The sequence below is a fragment of the Mesoplodon densirostris genome, chromosome 1 (assembly GCF_025265405.1).
Source record: "Mesoplodon densirostris isolate mMesDen1 chromosome 1, mMesDen1 primary haplotype, whole genome shotgun sequence".
Classification (NCBI taxonomy): Eukaryota; Metazoa; Chordata; class Mammalia; order Artiodactyla; family Ziphiidae; genus Mesoplodon; species Mesoplodon densirostris.
In genome coordinates, this window is record NC_082661.1 from 245,370,979 (window position 1) to 245,389,460 (window position 18,482).

Below are 18,482 nucleotides of genomic sequence, written 5' to 3' on the forward strand. Positions count from 1 at the left end.
GATTTGATTCCTCTTTTATGTATTTATAGATATAAGCATGGAAATAATTCATTCCTATAAATACATCTGTGTGAAGGGAAGAACTTTTTTCTGTTTTATTTTAAAATTTTATTTTTTAAAATTTTGAAATTTAATTTTATTTATTTGTTTATACAGCAGGTTATTATTAGTTATGTATTTTATGCATATACATGTATACAGGTCAATCCCAATCTCCCAACTCATCCCACCACCACCACCCCATGGCTTCCCACACTTGGTGTCCATACGTTTGTTCTCTACCTCTGTGTCTCTATTTCTTCCCTGCAAACCAGTTCATCTGTACCATTTTTAGGTTCCACATATATGCATTAATATACAATATTTGTTTTCCTCTTTCTGACTTACTTCATTCTGTATGACAGTCTCTAGATCCATCGATGTCTCTACAAATGACCCAGTTTCATTCCTTTTTATGGCTGAGTAATATTCAATTTTATATATGTACCACATCTTTATCCATTCATCTGTCTGTGGGCATTTAGCTTGCTTCCATTACCTGGCTATTGTAAATAGTGCTGCAATGATCATTGTGGTGAATGTGCCTTTTTGATTTATGGTTTTCTCTGGGTATGTGCCCAGAAGTGGGATTGCTGGATCAGATGGTAATTCTATTTCTAGTTTTTTTAAGGAAACTCCATACTGTTCTCCATAGTGACTGTATCAATTTACATCCCCACCAATAGTGGAAGAGGGCTCCTTTTGTCCACACCCTCCCCAGAATTTGTTGTTTGTAGATTTTCTGATGATGCCGATTTTAACAGGTGTGGGGTGATACCTCATTGTAGTTTTGATTTGCATTTCTCTAATAATTAGTGCTGTTGAGCAGCTTTTCATGTGCGTCTTGGCCATCTCTGTGTCTTCTTTGAAGAAACGTCTCTTTAGATCTTCTGCCCATTTTTGTATTGGGTTGTTTGTTTTTTTAATAGTAAGCTGCATGAGCTGTTTATATATATATATTGGAGATTAAACCTTTGTCCATTGATTCATTTGCAACGATTTTCGCCCATTCTGAGGGATGCCTTTTTCCATTCCCGTTTTTTGAACAAAAAAGGAAAGAAAGAAAAAGAAGCAGAACACTAATGTGCGTAAAATATGCCTTTTGAAATGGTCGTTTTGAAATATGGACGTCCTTTGAATTTTTTGGTCGATATGTGACCCCAGGATTTGTTTTCAGGGCAGGTGTCATTTACAGGCCTGCAATGATTTTGAATATCAACTGACCATTAGCGCTGGGATTAAAGCTGCTGTTGCGTGAAACGGCCACAAGGTGGCAGCAGTTCTCCCTTACCAAATCTGGTTACTAGAGCAACAGAGCCTCAATGGAAGTCGTGTTCTAGATTGGAATTTAGAATGGAATGTGCCAGGAGAAAGCCCCTCAAGTTTGTCTCACTACTTCTTGTTCCTGTTTTTATTTTATTTTTTTATTTTCTATTACAGCAAGTTTGATTACAATGTTTGGCTTGTTGTAGGTGTAGAAGATGTGGTTCTTTTACACATATACAGATGTCTGTTCTTCCTGGGATCCTTTTCCCATGTACGTTAGGACAGAATGTTGAGTAGTCTTCTCTTGGTATTCCGTAGGTCTTTGGTGATTTTATATGTCACCTGTGTTTGATTATGTCTGTTAACCCCGATATCGTAATGAAACCAATCCTCACACCTTTCCATTGGTGAACCATAAGTTTGTTTAATGAATCTGTGATTGCCCTTCTCCGTGGAAATATCTGCCCTGGTATCCATTTTTAGGTAACACCTATAAGTGATATGATACGATATGTGTCTTTCACTTTCTGACTTACTCCAAGTCACGTGATTACCTCTAGACTCATCTACGGGGCTGCAAATGGCATTGTGTCCTTTTTTTCCTTGGCTTCTATTCTGCCTTAGCGAGGTCCATTTTCAACAATGTGATTCCCTGAGGGTTGTGGATTAGCTGACCTGGGCAGCCTTACCCTGCCGGCCGGCCCTCCCCAGGTGTGCCTGGTTGAGGTCAATATAAACAGCGCTCCAGGCAGCAATAGCCCCTGAAGTTGTGCCTGACTCCATATTCTCTGCCCCGTCAGCAGTCTCAGGGCTGTGCTGGTGGGAGGGAGTGAGGGGCCAAGGCTTTGTTGGTGGCCCGGTGTGAGTGGGGCTCTGCTGGCCTTTCTGCAGGAGTTGCCAGGCTGCCACCTGTAAAGAAGAGGATGTGTCACCCATACCTTCCGATGGAATTTCTCTCCGGACAGAGGTGAGGAAGGAAAAAAGCAGTGGGGGCCGGGACAGGAGTGGTATCTCAGGCAGGGCAATAGAAAGCTTCCAGAAGAGCGCCCGGGGCCAGGACCATCCTGGCTGGCCTGCAGGCACCAAGTTGGCCTGCGTGCTGTCGCTGGTGTGCCTCCACGGCCCTTCCTCTAGGCTTTCAAGCCCTTGTACATATTCAGGTGTTTTACCTGGGAAGGGTGGGAACAGTTCAGCAGCAGCTGGCCTGGGGCTCAGCTCACGTTTACTCACAGCTGCCTCAGCACGGTCCCCCAGCTTTGCAATGAGGACGCTCCTTGCATGGGGGGTGGGTTGCTGGCTGTATGGGAGGTGATTCCCCACCTCTGACCAATTTCAGAATTGTTTACTGCTGGAGCAAGTGCCCTGATAGGGTTTCCCTCTGTATAACTGGTGGCTTCAGGGTTTTTTTTTCTTTTATGGTTCAAGTTAGATTTGATTCCTCTTTTATGTATTTATAGATATAAGCATGGAAATAATTCATTCCTATAAATACATCTGTGTGAAGGGAAGAACTTTTTTCTGTTTTATTTTAAAATTTTATTTTTTAAAATTTTGAAATTTAATTTTATTTATTTGTTTATACAGCAGGTTATTATTAGTTATGTATTTTATGCATATACATGTATACAGGTCAATCCCAATCTCCCAACTCATCCCACCACCACCACCCCATGGCTTCCCACACTTGGTGTCCATACGTTTGTTCTCTACCTCTGTGTCTCTATTTCTTCCCTGCAAACCAGTTCATCTGTACCATTTTTAGGTTCCACATATATGCATTAATATACAATATTTGTTTTCCTCTTTCTGACTTACTTCATTCTGTATGACAGTCTCTAGATCCATCGATGTCTCTACAAATGACCCAGTTTCATTCCTTTTTATGGCTGAGTAATATTCAATTTTATATATGTACCACATCTTTATCCATTCATCTGTCTGTGGGCATTTAGCTTGCTTCCATTACCTGGCTATTGTAAATAGTGCTGCAATGATCATTGTGGTGAATGTGCCTTTTTGATTTATGGTTTTCTCTGGGTATGTGCCCAGAAGTGGGATTGCTGGATCAGATGGTAATTCTATTTCTAGTTTTTTTAAGGAAACTCCATACTGTTCTCCATAGTGACTGTATCAATTTACATCCCCACCAATAGTGGAAGAGGGCTCCTTTTGTCCACACCCTCCCCAGAATTTGTTGTTTGTAGATTTTCTGATGATGCCGATTTTAACAGGTGTGGGGTGATACCTCATTGTAGTTTTGATTTGCATTTCTCTAATAATTAGTGCTGTTGAGCAGCTTTTCATGTGCGTCTTGGCCATCTCTGTGTCTTCTTTGAAGAAACGTCTCTTTAGAACTTCTGCCCATTTTTGTATTGGGTTGTTTGTTTTTTTAATAGTAAGCTGCATGAGCTGTTTATATATATATATTGGAGATTAAACCTTTGTCCATTGATTCATTTGCAACGATTTTCGCCCATTCTGAGGGATGCCTTTTTCCATTCCCGTTTTTTGAACAAAAAAGGAAAGAAAGAAAAAGAAGCAGAACACTAATGTGCGTAAAATATGCCTTTTGAAATGGTCGTTTTGAAATATGGACGTCCTTTGAATTTTTTGGTCGATATGTGACCCCAGGATTTGTTTTCAGGGCAGGTGTCATTTACAGGCCTGCAATGATTTTGAATATCAACTGACCATTAGCGCTGGGATTAAAGCTGCTGTTGCGTGAAACGGCCACAAGGTGGCAGCAGTTCTCCCTTACCAAATCTGGTTACTAGAGCAACAGAGCCTCAATGGAAGTCGTGTTCTAGATTGGAATTTAGAATGGAATGTGCCAGGAGAAAGCCCCTCAAGTTTGTCTCACTACTTCTTGTTCCTGTTTTTATTTTATTTTTTTATTTTCTATTACAGCAAGTTTGATTACAATGTTTGGCTTGTTGTAGGTGTAGAAGATGTGGTTCTTTTACACATATACAGATGTCTGTTCTTCCTGGGATCCTTTTCCCATGTACGTTAGGACAGAATGTTGAGTAGTCTTCTCTTGGTATTCCGTAGGTCTTTGGTGATTTTATATGTCACCTGTGTTTGATTATGTCTGTTAACCCCGATATCGTAATGAAACCAATCCTCACACCTTTCCATTGGTGAACCATAAGTTTGTTTAATGAATCTGTGATTGCCCTTCTCCGTGGAAATATCTGCCCTGGTATCCATTTTTAGGTAACACCTATAAGTGATATGATACGATATGTGTCTTTCACTTTCTGACTTACTCCAAGTCACGTGATTACCTCTAGACTCATCTACGGGGCTGCAAATGGCATTGTGTCCTTTTTTTCCTTGGCTTCTATTTTGCCTTAGCGAGGTCCATTTTCAACAATGTGATTCCCTGAGGGTTGTGGATTAGCTGACCTGGGCAGCCTTACCCTGCCGGCCGGCCCTCCCCAGGTGTGCCTGGTTGAGGTCAATATAAACAGCGCTCCAGGCAGCAATAGCCCCTGAAGTTGTGCCTGACTCCATATTCTCTGCCCCGTCAGCAGTCTCAGGGCTGTGCTGGTGGGAGGGAGTGAGGGGCCAAGGCTTTGTTGGTGGCGTGGTGTGAGTGGGGCTCTGCTGGCCTTTCTGCAGGAGTTGCCAGGCTGCCACCTGTAAAGAAGAGGATGTGTCACCCATACCTTCCGATGGAATTTCTCTCCGGACAGAGGTGAGGAAGGAAAAAAGCAGTGGGGGCCGGGACAGGAGTGGTATCTCAGGCAGGGCAATAGAAAGCTTCCAGAAGAGCGCCTGGGGCCAGGACCATCCTGGCTGGCCTGCAGGCACCAAGTTGGCCTGCGTGCTGTCGCTGGTGTGCCTCCACGGCCCTTCCTCTAGGCTTTCAAGCCCTTGTACATATTCAGGTGTTTTACCTGGGAAGGGTGGGAACAGTTCAGCTGCAGCTGGCCTGGGGCTCAGCTCACGTTTACTCACTGATGCCTCAGCACGGTCCCCCAGCTTTGCAATGAGGACGCTCCTTGCATGGGGGGTGGGTTGCTGGCTGTATGGGAGGTGATTCCCCACCTCTGACCAATTTCAGAATTGTTTACTGCTGGAGCAAGTGCCCTGATAGGGTTTCCCTCTGTATAACTGGTGGCTTCAGGGTTTTTTTTTCTTTTATGGTTCAAGTTAGATTTGATTCCTCTTTTATGTATTTATAGATATAAGCATGGAAATAATTCATTCCTATAAATACATCTGTGTGAAGGGAAGAACTTTTTTCTGTTTTATTTTAAAATTTTATTTTTTAAAATTTTGAAATTTAATTTTATTTATTTGTTTATACAGCAGGTTATTATTAGTTATGTATTTTATGCATATACATGTATACAGGTCAATCCCAATCTCCCAACTCATCCCACCACCACCACCCCATGGCTTCCCACACTTGGTGTCCATACGTTTGTTCTCTACCTCTGTGTCTCTATTTCTTCCCTGCAAACCAGTTCATCTGTACCATTTTTAGGTTCCACATATATGCATTAATATACAATATTTGTTTTCCTCTTTCTGACATACTTCATTCTGTATGACAGTCTCTAGATCCATCGATGTCTCTACAAATGACCCAGTTTCATTCCTTTTTATGGCTGAGTAATATTCCATTTTATATATGTACCACATCTTTATCCATTCATCTGTCTGTGGGCATTTAGCTTGCTTCCATTACCTGGCTATTGTAAATAGTGCTGCAATGATCATTGTGGTGAATGTGCCTTTTTGATTTATGGTTTTCTCTGGGTATGTGCCCAGAAGTGGGATTGCTGGATCAGATGGTAATTCTATTTCTAGTTTTTTTAAGGAAACTCCATACTGTTCTCCATAGTGACTGTATCAATTTACATCCCCACCAATAGTGGAAGAGGGCTCCTTTTGTCCACACCCTCCCCAGAATTTGTTGTTTGTAGATTTTCTGATGATGCCGATTTTAACAGGTGTGGGGTGATACCTCATTGTAGTTTTGATTTGCATTTCTCTAATAATTAGTGCTGTTGAGCAGCTTTTCATGTGCGTCTTGGCCATCTCTGTGTCTTCTTTGAAGAAACGTCTCTTTAGATCTTCTGCCCATTTTTGTATTGGGTTGTTTGTTTTTTTAATAGTAAGCTGCATGAGCTGTTTATATATATATTGGAGATTAAACCTTTGTCCATTGATTCATTTGCAACGATTTTCGCCCATTCTGAGGGATGCCTTTTGCCATTCCCGTTTTTTGAACAAAAAAGGAAAGAAAGAAAAAGAAGCAGAACACTAATGTGCGTAAAATATGCCTTTTGAAATGGTCGTTTTGAAATATGGACGTCCTTTGAATTTTTTGGTCGATATGTGACCCCAGGATTTGTTTTCAGGGCAGGTGTCATTTACAGGCCTGCAATGATTTTGAATATCAACTGACCATTAGCGCTGGGATTAAAGCTGCTGTTGCGTGAAACGGCCACAAGGTGGCAGCAGTTCTCCCTTACCAAATCTGGTTACTAGAGCAACAGAGCCTCAATGGAAGTCGTGTTCTAGATTGGAATTTAGAATGGAATGTGCCAGGAGAAAGCCCCTCAAGTTTGTCTCACTACTTCTTGTTCCTGTTTTTATTTTATTTTTTTATTTTCTATTACAGCAAGTTTGATTACAATGTTTGGCTTGTTGTAGGTGTAGAAGATGTGGTTCTTTTACACATATACAGATGTCTGTTCTTCCTGGGATCCTTTTCCCATGTACGTTAGGACAGAATGTTGAGTAGTCTTCTCTTGGTATTCCGTAGGTCTTTGGTGATTTTATATGTCACCTGTGTTTGATTATGTCTGTTAACCCCGATATCGTAATGAAACCAATCCTCACACCTTTCCATTGGTGAACCATAAGTTTGTTGAATGAATCTGTGATTGCCCTTCTCCGTGGAAATATCTGCCCTGGTATCCATTTTTAGGTAACACCTATAAGTGATATGATACGATATGTGTCTTTCACTTTCTGACTTACTCCAAGTCACGTGATTACCTCTAGACTCATCTACGGGGCTGCAAATGGCATTGTGTCCTTTTTTTCCTTGGCTTCTATTCTGCCTTAGCGAGGTCCATTTTCAACAATGTGATTCCCTGAGGGTTGTGGATTAGCTGACCTGGGCAGCCTTACCCTGCCGGCCTCCCCCCCCCAGGTGTGCCTGGTTGAGGTCAATATAAACAGCGCTCCAGGCAGCAATAGCCCCTGAAGTTGTGCCTGACTCCATATTCTCTGCCCCGTCAGCAGTCTCAGGGCTGTGCTGGTGGGAGGGAGTGAGGGGCCAAGGCTTTGTTGGTGGCCCGGTGTGAGTGGGGCTCTGCTGGCCTTTCTGCAGGAGTTGCCAGGCTGCCACCTGTAAAGAAGAGGATGTGTCACCCATACCTTCCGATGGAATTTCTCTCCGGACAGAGGTGAGGAAGGAAAAAAGCAGTGGGGGCCGGGACAGGAGGGGTATCTCAGGCAGGGCAATAGAAAGCTTCCAGAAGAGCGCCCGGGGCCAGGACCATCCTGGCTGGCCTGCAGGCACCAAGTTGGCCTGCGTGCTGTCACTGGTGTGGCTCCACAGCCCTTCCTCTAGGCTTTCAAGCCCTTGTACATATTCAGGTGTTTTACCTGGGAAGGGTGGGAACAGTTCAGCTGCAGCTGGCCTGGGGCTCAGCTCACGTTTACTCACAGCTGCCACAGCACGGTCCCCCAGCTTTGCAATGAGGACGCTCCTTGCATGGGGGGTGGGTTGCTGGCTGTATGGGAGGTGATTCCCCACCTCTGACCAATTTCAGAATTGTTTACTGCTGGAGCAAGTGCCCTGATAGGGTTTCCCTCTGTATAACTGGTGGGTTCAGGTTTTTTTTTTCTCTTATGGTTCAAGTTAGATTTGATTCCTCTTTTATGTATTTATAGATATAAGCATGGAAATAATTCATTCCTATAAATACATCTGTGTGAAGGGAAGAACTTTTTTCTGTTTTATTTTAAAATTTTATTTTTTAAAATTTTGAAATTTAATTTTATTTATTTTTTTATACAGCAGGTTATTATTAGTTATGTATTTTATGCATATATATGTATACAGGTCAATCCCAATCTCCCAACTCATCCCACCACCACCACCCCATGGCTTCCCACACTTGGTGTCCATACATTTTTTCTCTACCTCTGTGTCTCTATTTCTTCCCTGCAAACCAGTTCATCTGTACCATTTTTTAGGTTCCACATATATGCATTAATATACAATATTTGTTTTCCTCTTTCTGACTTACTTCATTCTGTATGACAGTCTCTAGATCCATCGATGTCTCTACAAATGACCCAGTTTCATTCCTTTTTATGGCTGAGTAATATTCCATTTTATATATGTACCACATCTTTATCCATTCATCTGTCTGTGGGCATTTAGCTTGCTTCCATTACCTGGCTATTGTAAATAGTGCTGCAATGATCATTGTGGTGAATGTGCCTTTTTGATTTATGGTTTTCTATGGGTATGTGCCCAGAAGTGGGATTGCTGGATCAGATGGTAATTCTATTTCTAGTTTTTTTAAGGAAACTCCATACTGTTCTCCATAGTGACTGTATCAATTTACATCCCCACCAATAGTGGAAGAGGGCTCCTTTTGTCCACACCCTCCCCAGAATTTGTTGTTTGTAGATTTTCTGATGATGCCGATTTTAACAGGTGTGGGGTGATACCTCATTGTAGTTTTGATTTGCATTTCTCTAATAATTAGTGCTGTTGAGCAGCTTTTCATGTGCGTCTTGGCCATCTCTGTGTCTTCTTTGAAGAAACGTCTCTTTAGATCTTCTGCCCATTTTTGTATTGGGTTGTTTGTTTTTTTAATAGTAAGCTGCATGAACTGTTTATATATATATATTGGAGATTAAACCTTTGTCCATTGATTCATTTGCAACGATTTTCGCCCATTCTGAGGGATGCCTTTTTCCATTCCCGTTTTTTGAACAAACAAGGAAAGAAAGAAAAAGAAGCAGAACACTAATGTGCGTAAAATATGCCTTTTGAAATGGTCGTTTTGAAATATGGACGTCCTTTGAATTTTTTGGTCGATATGTGACCCCAGGATTTGTTTTCAGGGCAGGTGTCATTTACAGGCCTGCAATGATTTTGAATATCAACTGACCATTAGCGCTGGGATTAAAGCTGCTGTTGCGTGAAACGGCCACAAGGTGGCAGCAGTTCTCCCTTACCAAATCTGGTTACTAGAGCAACAGAGCCTCAATGGAAGTCGTGTTCTAGATTGGAATTTAGAATGGAATGTGCCAGGAGAAAGCCCCTCAAGTTTGTCTCACTACTTCTTGTTCCTGTTTTTATTTTATTTTTTTATTTTCTATTACAGCAAGTTTGATTACAATGTTTGGCTTGTTGTAGGTGTAGAAGATGTGGTTCTTTTACACATATACAGATGTCTGTTCTTCCTGGGATCCTTTTCCCATGTACGTTAGGACAGAATGTTGAGTAGTCTTCTCTTGGTATTCCGTAGGTCTTTGGTGATTTTATATGTCACCTGTGTTTGATTATGTCTGTTAACCCCGATATCGTAATGAAACCAATCCTCACACCTTTCCATTGGTGAACCATAAGTTTGTTTAATGAATCTGTGATTGCCCTTCTCCGTGGAAATATCTGCCCTGGTATCCATTTTTAGGTAACACCTATAAGTGATATGATACGATATGTGTCTTTCACTTTCTGACTTACTCCAAGTCACGTGATTACCTCTAGACTCATCTACGGGGCTGCAAATGGCATTGTGTCCTTTTTTTCCTTGGCTTCTATTCTGCCTTAGCGAGGTCCATTTTCAACAATGTGATTCCCTGAGGGTTGTGGATTAGCTGACCTGGGCAGCCTTACCCTGCCGGCCGCCCCCCCCCCAGGTGTGCCTGGTTGAGGTCAATATAAACAGCGCTCCAGGCAGCAATAGCCCCTGAAGTTGTGCCTGACTCCATATTCTCTGCCCCGTCAGCAGTCTCAGGGCTGTGCTGGTGGGAGGGAGTGAGGGGCCAAGGCTTTGTTGGTGGCCCGGTGTGAGTGGGGCTCTGCTGGCCTTTCTGCAGGAGTTGCCAGGCTGCCACCTGTAAAGAAGAGGATGTGTCACCCATACCTTCCGATGGAATTTCTCTCCGGACAGAGGTGAGGAAGGAAAAAAGCAGTGGGGGCCGGGACAGGAGGGGTATCTCAGGCAGGGCAATAGAAAGCTTCCAGAAGAGCGCCCGGGGCCAGGACCATCCTGGCTGGCCTGCAGGCACCAAGTTGGCCTGCGTGCTGTCGCTGGTGTGGCTCCACAGCCCTTCCTCTAGGCTTTCAAGCCCTTGTACATATTCAGGTGTTTTACCTGGGAAGGGTGGGAACAGTTCAGCTGCAGCTGGCCTGGGGCTCAGCTCACGTTTACTCACAGCTGCCACAGCACGGTCCCCCAGCTTTGCAATGAGGACGCTCCTTGCATGGGGGGTGGGTTGCTGGCTGTATGGGAGGTGATTCCCCACCTCTGACCAATTTCAGAATTGTTTACTGCTGGAGCAAGTGCCCTGATAGGGTTTCCCTCTGTATAACTGGTGGGTTCAGGTTTTTTTTTTCTCTTATGGTTCAAGTTAGATTTGATTCCTCTTTTATGTATTTATAGATATAAGCATGGAAATAATTCATTCCTATAAATACATCTGTGTGAAGGGAAGAACTTTTTTCTGTTTTATTTTAAAATTTTATTTTTTAAAATTTTGAAATTTAATTTTATTTATTTTTTTATACAGCAGGTTATTATTAGTTATGTATTTTATGCATATATATGTATACAGGTCAATCCCAATCTCCCAACTCATCCCACCACCACCACCCCATGGCTTCCCACACTTGGTGTCCATACATTTTTTCTCTACCTCTGTGTCTCTATTTCTTCCCTGCAAACCAGTTCATCTGTACCATTTTTTAGGTTCCACATATATGCATTAATATACAATATTTGTTTTCCTCTTTCTGACTTACTTCATTCTGTATGACAGTCTCTAGATCCATCGATGTCTCTACAAATGACCCAGTTTCATTCCTTTTTATGGCTGAGTAATATTCCATTTTATATATGTACCACATCTTTATCCATTCATCTGTCTGTGGGCATTTAGCTTGCTTCCATTACCTGGCTATTGTAAATAGTGCTGCAATGATCATTGTGGTGAATGTGCCTTTTTGATTTATGGTTTTCTATGGGTATGTGCCCAGAAGTGGGATTGCTGGATCAGATGGTAATTCTATTTCTAGTTTTTTTAAGGAAACTCCATACTGTTCTCCATAGTGACTGTATCAATTTACATCCCCACCAATAGTGGAAGAGGGCTCCTTTTGTCCACACCCTCCCCAGAATTTGTTGTTTGTAGATTTTCTGATGATGCCGATTTTAACAGGTGTGGGGTGATACCTCATTGTAGTTTTGATTTGCATTTCTCTAATAATTAGTGCTGTTGAGCAGCTTTTCATGTGCGTCTTGGCCATCTCTGTGTCTTCTTTGAAGAAACGTCTCTTTAGATCTTCTGCCCATTTTTGTATTGGGTTGTTTGTTTTTTTAATAGTAAGCTGCATGAACTGTTTATATATATATATTGGAGATTAAACCTTTGTCCATTGATTCATTTGCAACGATTTTCGCCCATTCTGAGGGATGCCTTTTTCCATTCCCGTTTTTTGAACAAACAAGGAAAGAAAGAAAAAGAAGCAGAACACTAATGTGCGTAAAATATGCCTTTTGAAATGGTCGTTTTGAAATATGGACGTCCTTTGAATTTTTTGGTCGATATGTGACCCCAGGATTTGTTTTCAGGGCAGGTGTCATTTACAGGCCTGCAATGATTTTGAATATCAACTGACCATTAGCGCTGGGATTAAAGCTGCTGTTGCGTGAAACGGCCACAAGGTGGCAGCAGTTCTCCCTTACCAAATCTGGTTACTAGAGCAACAGAGCCTCAATGGAAGTCGTGTTCTAGATTGGAATTTAGAATGGAATGTGCCAGGAGAAAGCCCCTCAAGTTTGTCTCACTACTTCTTGTTCCTGTTTTTATTTTATTTTTTTATTTTCTATTACAGCAAGTTTGATTACAATGTTTGGCTTGTTGTAGGTGTAGAAGATGTGGTTCTTTTACACATATACAGATGTCTGTTCTTCCTGGGATCCTTTTCCCATGTACGTTAGGACAGAATGTTGAGTAGTCTTCTCTTGGTATTCCGTAGGTCTTTGGTGATTTTATATGTCACCTGTGTTTGATTATGTCTGTTAACCCCGATATCGTAATGAAACCAATCCTCACACCTTTCCATTGGTGAACCATAAGTTTGTTGAATGAATCTGTGATTGCCCTTCTCCGTGGAAATATCTGCCCTGGTATCCATTTTTAGGTAACACCTATAAGTGATATGATACGATATGTGTCTTTCACTTTCTGACTTACTCCAAGTCACGTGATTACCTCTAGACTCATCTACGGGGCTGCAAATGGCATTGTGTCCTTTTTTTCCTTGGCTTCTATTCTGCCTTAGCGAGGTCCATTTTCAACAATGTGATTCCCTGAGGGTTGTGGATTAGCTGACCTGGGCAGCCTTACCCTGCCGGCCGCCCCCCCCCAGGTGTGCCTGGTTGAGGTCAATATAAACAGCGCTCCAGGCAGCAATAGCCCCTGAAGTTGTGCCTGACTCCATATTCTCTGCCCCGTCAGCAGTCTCAGGGCTGTGCTGGTGGGAGGGAGTGAGGGGCCAAGGCTTTGTTGGTGGCCCGGTGTGAGTGGGGCTCTGCTGGCCTTTCTGCAGGAGTTGCCAGGCTGCCACCTGTAAAGAAGAGGATGTGTCACCCATACCTTCCAATGGAATTTCTCTCCGGACAGAGGTGAGGAAGGAAAAAAGCAGTGGGGGCCGGGACAGGAGGGGTATCTCAGGCAGGGCAATAGAAAGCTTCCAGAAGAGCGCCCGGGGCCAGGACCATCCTGGCTGGCCTGCAGGCACCAAGTTGGCCTGCGTGCTGTCGCTGGTGTGGCTCCACAGCCCTTCCTCTAGGCTTTCAAGCCCTTGTACATATTCAGGTGTTTTACCTGGGAAGGGTGGGAACAGTTCAGCTGCAGCTGGCCTGGGGCTCAGCTCACGTTTACTCACAGCTGCCACAGCACGGTCCCCCAGCTTTGCAATGAGGACGCTCCTTGCATGGGGGGTGGGTTGCTGGCTGTATGGGAGGTGATTCCCCACCTCTGACCAATTTCAGAATTGTTTACTGCTGGAGCAAGTGCCCTGATAGGGTTTCCCTCTGTATAACTGGTGGGTTCAGGTTTTTTTTTTCTCTTATGGTTCAAGTTAGATTTGATTCCTCTTTTATGTATTTATAGATATAAGCATGGAAATAATTCATTCCTATAAATACATCTGTGTGAAGGGAAGAACTTTTTTCTGTTTTATTTTAAAATTTTATTTTTTAAAATTTTGAAATTTAATTTTATTTATTTTTTTATACAGCAGGTTATTATTAGTTATGTATTTTATGCATATATATGTATACAGGTCAATCCCAATCTCCCAACTCATCCCACCACCACCACCCCATGGCTTCCCACACTTGGTGTCCATACATTTTTTCTCTACCTCTGTGTCTCTATTTCTTCCCTGCAAACCAGTTCATCTGTACCATTTTTTAGGTTCCACATATATGCATTAATATACAATATTTGTTTTCCTCTTTCTGACTTACTTCATTCTGTATGACAGTCTCTAGATCCATCGATGTCTCTACAAATGACCCAGTTTCATTCCTTTTTATGGCTGAGTAATATTCCATTTTATATATGTACCACATCTTTATCCATTCATCTGTCTGTGGGCATTTAGCTTGCTTCCATTACCTGGCTATTGTAAATAGTGCTGCAATGATCATTGTGGTGAATGTGCCTTTTTGATTTATGGTTTTCTATGGGTATGTGCCCAGAAGTGGGATTGCTGGATCAGATGGTAATTCTATTTCTAGTTTTTTTAAGGAAACTCCATACTGTTCTCCATAGTGACTGTATCAATTTACATCCCCACCAATAGTGGAAGAGGGCTCCTTTTGTCCACACCCTCCCCAGAATTTGTTGTTTGTAGATTTTCTGATGATGCCGATTTTAACAGGTGTGGGGTGATACCTCATTGTAGTTTTGATTTGCATTTCTCTAATAATTAGTGCTGTTGAGCAGCTTTTCATGTGCGTCTTGGCCATCTCTGTGTCTTCTTTGAAGAAACGTCTCTTTAGATCTTCTGCCCATTTTTGTATTGGGTTGTTTGTTTTTTTAATAGTAAGCTGCATGAACTGTTTATATATATATATTGGAGATTAAACCTTTGTCCATTGATTCATTTGCAACGATTTTCGCCCATTCTGAGGGATGCCTTTTTCCATTCCCGTTTTTTGAACAAACAAGGAAAGAAAGAAAAAGAAGCAGAACACTAATGTGCGTAAAATATGCCTTTTGAAATGGTCGTTTTGAAATATGGACGTCCTTTGAATTTTTTGGTCGATATGTGACCCCAGGATTTGTTTTCAGGGCAGGTGTCATTTACAGGCCTGCAATGATTTTGAATATCAACTGACCATTAGCGCTGGGATTAAAGCTGCTGTTGCGTGAAACGGCCACAAGGTGGCAGCAGTTCTCCCTTACCAAATCTGGTTACTAGAGCAACAGAGCCTCAATGGAAGTCGTGTTCTAGATTGGAATTTAGAATGGAATGTGCCAGGAGAAAGCCCCTCAAGTTTGTCTCACTACTTCTTGTTCCTGTTTTTAATTTTTTTTTTATTTTCTATTACAGCAAGTTTGATTACAATGTTTGGCTTGTTGTAGGTGTAGAAGATGTGGTTCTTTTACACATATACAGATGTCTGTTCTTCCTGGGATCCTTTTCCCATGTACGTTAGCACAGAATGTTGAGTAGTCTTCTCTTGGTATTCCGTAGGTCTTTGGTGATTTTATATGTCACCTGTGTTTGATTATGTCTGTTAACCCCGATATCATAATGAAACCAATCCTCACACCTTTCCATTGGTGAACCATAAGTTTGTTTAATGAATCTGTGATTGCCCTTCTCCGTGGAAATATCTGCCCTGGTATCCATTTTTAGGTAACACCTATAAGTGATATGATACGATATGTGTCTTTCACTTTCTGACTTACTCCAAGTCACGTGATTACCTCTAGACTCATCTACGGGGCTGCAAATGGCATTGTGTCCTTTTTTTCCTTGGCTTCTATTCTGCCTTAGCGAGGTCCATTTTCAACAATGTGATTCCCTGAGGGTTGTGGATTAGCTGACCTGGGCAGCCTTACCCTGCCGGCCGGCCCTCCCCAGGTGTGCCTGGTTGAGGTCAATATAAACAGCGCTCCAGGCAGCAATAGCCCCTGAAGTTGTGCCTGACTCCATATTCTCTGCCCCGTCAGCAGTCTCAGGGCTGTGCTGGTGGGAGGGAGTGAGGGGCCAAGGCTTTGTTGGTGGCCCGGTGTGAGTGGGGCTCTGCTGGCCTTTCTGCAGGAGTTGCCAGGCTGCCACCTGTAAAGAAGAGGATGTGTCACCCATACCTTCCGATGGAATTTCTCTCCGGACAGAGGTGAGGAAGGAAAAAAGCAGTGGGGGCCGGGACAGGAGTGGTATCTCAGGCAGGGCAATAGAAAGCTTCCAGAAGAGCGCCTGGGGCCAGGACCATCCTGGCTGGCCTGCAGGCACCAAGTTGGCCTGCGTGCTGTCGCTGGTGTGGCTCCACGGCCCTTCCTCTAGGCTTTCAAGCCCTTGTACATATTCAGGTGTTTTACCTGGGAAGGGTGGGAACAGTTCAGCTGCAGCTGGCCTGGGGCTCAGCTCACGTTTACTCACTGATGCCTCAGCACGGTCCCCCAGCTTTGCAATGAGGACGCTCCTTGCATGGGGGGTGGGTTGCTGGCTGTATGGGAGGTGATTCCCCACCTCTGACCAATTTCAGAATTGTTTACTGCTGGAGCAAGTGCCCTGATAGGGTTTCCCTCTGTATAACTGGTGGCTTCAGGGTTTTTTTTTCTTTTATGGTTCAAGTTAGATTTGATTCCTCTTTTATGTATTTATAGATATAAGCATGGAAATAATTCATTCCTATAAATACATCTGTGTGAAGGGAAGAACTTTTTTCTGTTTTATTTTAAAATTTTATTTTTTAAAATTTTGAAATTTAATTTTATTTATTTGTTTATACAGCAGGTTATTATTAGTTATGTATTTTATGCATATACATGTATACAGGTCAATCCCAATCTCCCAACTCATCCCACCACCACCACCCCATGGCTTCCCACACTTGGTGTCCATACGTTTGTTCTCTACCTCTGTGTCTCTATTTCTTCCCTGCAAACCAGTTCATCTGTACCATTTTTAGGTTCCACATATATGCATTAATATACAATATTTGTTTTCCTCTTTCTGACATACTTCATTCTGTATGACAGTCTCTAGATCCATCGATGTCTCTACAAATGACCCAGTTTCATTCCTTTTTATGGCTGAGTAATATTCCATTTTATATATGTACCACATCTTTATCCATTCATCTGTCTGTGGGCATTTAGCTTGCTTCCATTACCTGGCTATTGTAAATAGTGCTGCAATGATCATTGTGGTGAATGTGCCTTTTTGATTTATGGTTTTCTCTGGGTATGTGCCCAGAAGTGGGATTGCTGGATCAGATGGTAATTCTATTTCTAGTTTTTTTAAGGAAACTCCATACTGTTCTCCATAGTGACTGTATCAATTTACATCCCCACCAATAGTGGAAGAGGGCTCCTTTTGTCCACACCCTCCCCAGAATTTGTTGTTTGTAGATTTTCTGATGATGCCGATTTTAACAGGTGTGGGGTGATACCTCATTGTAGTTTTGATTTGCATTTCTCTAATAATTAGTGCTGTTGAGCAGCTTTTCATGTGCGTCTTGGCCATCTCTGTGTCTTCTTTGAAGAAACGTCTCTTTAGATCTTCTGCCCATTTTTGTATTGGGTTGTTTGTTTTTTTAATAGTAAGCTGCATGAGCTGTTTATATATATATTGGAGATTAAACCTTTGTCCATTGATTCATTTGCAACGATTTTCGCCCATTCTGAGGGATGCCTTTTGCCATTCCCGTTTTTTGAACAAAAAAGGAAAGAAAGAAAAAGAAGCAGAACACTAATGTGCGTAAAATATGCCTTTTGAAATGGTCGTTTTGAAATATGGACGTCCTTTGAATTTTTTGGTCGATATGTGACCCCAGGATTTGTTTTCAGGGCAGGTGTCATTTACAGGCCTGCAATGATTTTGAATATCAACTGACCATTAGCGCTGGGATTAAAGCTGCTGTTGCGTGAAACGGCCACAAGGTGGCAGCAGTTCTCCCTTACCAAATCTGGTTACTAGAGCAACAGAGCCTCAATGGAAGTCGTGTTCTAGATTGGAATTTAGAATGGAATGTGCCAGGAGAAAGCCCCTCAAGTTTGTCTCACTACTTCTTGTTCCTGTTTTTATTTTATTTTTTTATTTTCTATTACAGCAAGTTTGATTACAATGTTTGGCTTGTTGTAGGTGTAGAAGATGTGGTTCTTTTACACATATACAGATGTCTGTTCTTCCTGGGATCCTTTTCCCATGTACGTTAGGACAGAATGTTGAGTAGTCTTCTCTTGGTATTCCGTAGGTCTTTGGTGATTTTATATGTCACCTGTGTTTGATTATGTCTGTTAACCCCGATATCGTAATGAAACCAATCCTCACACCTTTCCATTGGTGAACCATAAGTTTGTTGAATGAATCTGTGATTGCCCTTCTCCGTGGAAATATCTGCCCTGGTATCCATTTTTAGGTAACACCTATAAGTGATATGATACGATATGTGTCTTTCACTTTCTGACTTACTCCAAGTCACGTGATTACCTCTAGACTCATCTACGGGGCTGCAAATGGCATTGTGTCCTTTTTTTCCTTGGCTTCTATTCTGCCTTAGCGAGGTCCATTTTCAACAATGTGATTCCCTGAGGGTTGTGGATTAGCTGACCTGGGCAGCCTTACCCTGCCGGCCGCCCCCCCCCCCAGGTGTGCCTGGTTGAGGTCAATATAAACAGCGCTCCAGGCAGCAATAGCCCCTGAAGTTGTGCCTGAC